Source organism: Anastrepha obliqua, unplaced genomic scaffold, assembly GCF_027943255.1.
Source record: "Anastrepha obliqua isolate idAnaObli1 unplaced genomic scaffold, idAnaObli1_1.0 ptg000005lb, whole genome shotgun sequence".
In the NCBI taxonomy this organism is placed as follows: Eukaryota; Metazoa; Arthropoda; class Insecta; order Diptera; family Tephritidae; genus Anastrepha; species Anastrepha obliqua.
Window position 1 is genome coordinate 2,457,514 of NW_026562177.1, and position 4,977 is coordinate 2,462,490.

Here is a 4,977-nt window from a genome sequence, read left to right on the forward strand (position 1 = left end):
TAGTCTTCCAGTTGTTCAATGATAGTAATATGATTTCTGTCGTTTAAAGAATATGCTACTCCATACTTTGAAAATTTGTCTATAACTGTTAGAAAGTGGCAACTCTTCATGACATAGGTATCTATATGAATAATTTCTCCCTTATTTGTGGCTGTTTCCGTGTGAAAGAACATTGGTTTGATTGGTCTTCTATCATATTTAATTTCCTGACATGTCTCACATTGATTAATAACTATTTGTATTAGTTCCAATAATTTCGGGTAGTAAATTTTATTTTTAAGCTGGTTATATGTTTCTTGGATACCTGAGTGCATGCTTTCTCTAACATGATATAGCGAAATTTGTTTAACCGCTTCAACTTCGGTTTCGATATCTTGTGCTCTTATTGTGCACTTTATAAACTCTATTTGTTTATCGTTGGAATACATTTCTATTAACTTTTCCTGAACTATGTTATATTTTCGTTCCGATATTTCCGAGAATATTCCTACTTTCCCTTTTGTTATGTATTTCCTGAAGATTTCACTCATCCTGTTGAAATCGTATTCGGATACAAAAATTATTCTTTTTCCATGTAGCCTTTTTAATTCCTCTATCTTGTTGTTTGTTAGAATAATTTGTGTTTTATATTTGTTAACTATCTCGTCTTTAATATAGAAATGATCATTTAAGTTTTCTTCAGCTGAATGGACCGTTTCCATCGACACATCGTCATCTAAATTGTCGATTATATTTACGTTGCATTCATAATCTTCTAAATTTTGTAATGACTGTGCTTTGCTGGTATTTTCACCCTCCTCCTTATCTTTAATAACGTCCTCGTTATTCTCTATTCTGCTTAAAAAGTCTGCTACTCTATTTTCCTTTCCTTTAATATATTCTATATTAAACTGATATTCTCCTAATTTTAATAGCCATCTTTGATGTCTCGGTGAAATATCTTTACCTCTATATTTTGAATGTAAATATTTTATTGGTTGATGGTCTGTTACTATTTTGAATTTCCTTCCATACAAGTATGGTCTAAAATAATTCACGCTCCACATAATAGCTAAAAATTCTTCGTCAGTTGCTGAGTAGTTTTGCTCGTGTTTGTTAAGTGTTCTTGACGCAAAGCATACTGGATGTCCTTCTTGTGATATAAATGCGCCAATTGCATAATTTGATGCATCTGTGGCAAGTGTAAATTCTTTTTCAAAATTTGGGTATCGCAAAATTGGATGCGATCTGATCAATAGTTTAAGTTTTTCAAAAGCCTCTATATATGTGGGATCTTTTACATTAATTTTTACGCTCTTTTTTAAATATTTTGTAATGGGCTGTGCTACCTTGGCATAATCTTTAATGAATTTCCGATAGTAGCCAGTAAGTCCTAAAAAACTTTTTACTTGCTTCTCAGTTTTAGGTAATACAAGATTTTCAATTACTTTAATTTTATTTGGGTTCGGCTTCATGCCGTCTTTTGTCAAGATATGCCCTAGAAATTCCGTTTCTTTCTTTAAAAAATTACATTTGTCTATTTGTATTTTCAAATTTTTATATTCAAGAACTTTAAATAAGTCCTGTATTGCATTAATGTGTTCACTTAATGATGTACTAAATATTTCGTCCAAATATACGACGCAAGTTTTGTTTATATAGTCTCTTAAAATTTGGTTCATTAGCCTCTGAAATGTGGCTGGTGCGTTCTTTAAACCAAATGGCATTCTTATGAATTCATATAACCCATGCGGAGTTACAAATGCCGTTTTTTCGCGATCTTCAGTTTTTACTAAAATTTGGTGATATCCTTTTGCCAAATCTAACGTGGTAAAGTATTGAGCTCTTCCTAATTTATCTAAAATTGAGTCAATATTTGGAAGTGGGTATTTATCGTCTATTGTAACTTCGTTTAGTTTTCTGTAATCTATTACCAAACGGTATTTCTTTTCACCTGAATTATCTAGTTTTTTTGGTACTACTATTAGAGGGCTTGAATATCTGGAGTGACTTTTTTGAATTATGCCTTGTTCTTCCATATCTTTAATTTGTTTTCTTACTTCTAATTCATGTTGGGGTGGATATCGATATAATTTTGAATTGATCTGTTGTTGAGTTGTAGTTTTGATTTCATGTCGAATTTCCGTAGTGTTAGTTAATTTATCGCCTTCTTTGAATAATAAATTATTAAATCGTTTTAGTAATTTTGTGATTTCTCTATGCTCTTCTGCATTCAGATGGTCTAATGATAATCTGTCTAAACTTAAGTCAGTAGTTTCAAGGCTATGAATTTGGGTAAAATTGAATGGGTCATTTAAAAAACTGCATTCCTTTTGGTTTAGAATTATTTTCTTTTCTTCAATATCTATTTGTGCATTTAGAAAGTTTAGTATATCCATGCCAATTATAAAATCGTATTTTCTTCCTTTGAGTGGAGTTGCTTTCCATCTCACTCTTGCGTTGCTGGGAAGATTAAATTCTGTTGGTGCCACTGTGCATATTTCATAATTTATCATATCTTTGTTAGTAATTGTGCTGAATCGTATTGGGTCTTTTAATTTTATTTTAGGAAAGTCTTTTATTTCACTATTAACTAAACTTAGGTTAGCTCCTGTATCTATCAATGCATTATAATTTTTATTTTCTATTCTCATTTCTATTTTTGGTAAGCATTCCGAGGCTGTTTCATAAAAAAAATTGAATTGTTGATTTCTCCTTGATTTTCAGATTCTCCATAGCTTTGCCTAGATAATTGCAAGTGATTTTGGCTGCAATTATGGTTAGGGTGTCCTGCATTTGGCGATCTATCGTAATCTCTTTCCACATTATCTATTTCAATTGGTTCTCCTCGATTTTCCCTTATTTGCTCTAAGTTATTGCCTCTATAAAATTGTTGATTCCTTCTTCCTTGACCTGAATGGTTATCTTTATAAAAATGTTGATTGTTTCGCCTTACTTGACCTGAATAATTGTCTCTACTTCCCCAGTTTGGTGTAGAATTTTGATTATTCCATCTACTTTGACCTGAATTGTTCTCCCTATTTCCCCAATGATTTGTAAAATTTTGGTTATTCCACCTCTTTTGGCCTGAGTGATTGTCTTTATTACCTTAGTGGGAATATTTTTCACGCTGTTTTTATTGGTAATGTGTTTTATTCTGTTTAAACTTTTCGTCTGTTCTTCTAAAATTTTTGAATTCTGTCCGGATGCAACTGTCTTCATATCGTCGTTTTGTCATTATTTCTAATATTGTATATAAATCATGTTCCTCATATATCTTGTCCAACAATGTCCCCTGAGTGATTTCTTTTAAGTTGTTCACCAGTACACTATTTATATTACTTAAATCTATACCTGCATCTCCTTTATAATAGAGATTAATTTCATCTGCCTTATACTTAATTTTTTGGGCTTCTGTTGCCAATTCACTTACCGTGTTTGCTCGCAGGTTACAGATTTTTCGATATATTTCGTAAGGCTCCACGTCTGGCTTGTATCGAAGTTTAAGCGCCTTCTTTATTTGACTCCAGTTGTCCGGTTGAGGAATGTTGATGACTACGTCCTTTGCTTCACCTTGAATTACTCTATAAAATATTGCTTTTGTCGCTTCTCTTCGCGTTCCTTCGTCTTGAATAGTTGATAGCACGTATTCGACACTGCTCATGAAGGAGTTGACTGTTACTTCGCCTGTTCCCGTAAATGTCGGAAGGTGAGTAATGTTCTTCATTATTCTCTGTAGATCGTTGTCATTGGTTGCGTGTCGTTGTTGTAGTTCGATGTACGCCTGTCTTAACTGTTCCAATTGCTGTTCTCTCCTCGCCAGTTCTTCCACTATATCCTCTGGTGGCATCCTTCCTTGAGCCTGCTCCATCTTCCTTCTTTCGTCAAAACTTTGGTGTCTTTTGCTAATTTTTTTTGATTGTTGGTTTATCAGTTAGCTTGTTTGCTAAGCTGATGGTTCCCTTTGTTTTTATCTTGGTGGTGTCTACTTTATAAGTATTCACTGCACTGTAGTATTAATTTATAGTGGCGTTCACTTTTTCACTGCACTATTTTCTTAATTTATACCCTGGAGGGTCCGGTCAACTCCTGAGTTGGCTACGGATTCGCAGGATTAGTATGGGTATTATAGTTTTTGTAATTTTTTTGTTCACTACTTTATCCCGTAATTTCGTATCACTATCCTTTCATTACTTTTTTTTTTGAAAGGACAACCGACTGCGCCAATTTTATAATTGATTTAGGAAAAGGGGTTTGTAAAAAATGCAAAACAGTTGTTTGACTATAAGGTCTCAGTCACAGACTAACTTTATTAACTAATTTTAGGTTTAACGAAAGCTTACAACTGTATACATAATTGCTTATTCAACATATTATATTGCTTAATAACAAAAATGCTTATTTATTAAAATGCTTATTTTATTAAAATGCTTATTTATTAAAATGCTTATTTTATTGTATTAAAATGCTTATTGTATTAAAATGCTTATTTATCAAAAATGCTTATTTTTGAGTTCGATGAAATATTGGGAAATCAACGGAAATGATATCATATTACTTTCCTGTTGTTTGGTTTATTTGACTGATAAATTCTGCAAACTTATCATTTTCCTTTACCTGTCTATGTGCATATGTAACTCGCGCATTCAAAGGCACAGCATTGTGCCGAAAATTATGTATTATGAAGCGAAAACAAAACTGCCCCATAATATACTTAGATACCTTTTTGGACCTTTTGTATGAAGTGTAACTTATTATTTGGTATATGAATACTTATATTAATGTCGAGTGTTAAGTGTTAAAGCTTTGAAATAAAAAGTACATATTGATTGAAAAATTTTGGTTAAAAATTTTGAGACATCGGTCTCTTTTGTTATGAACAGTACTGCACATCAACACAACTCGCAGAAGCTTCAGTGATTTCTTCAATATTAAATGTTTGGCACTTTGTGCTTCATGGGAAGGCTGAATGTCTGCACAGTAGGCTCCAAAAAAACC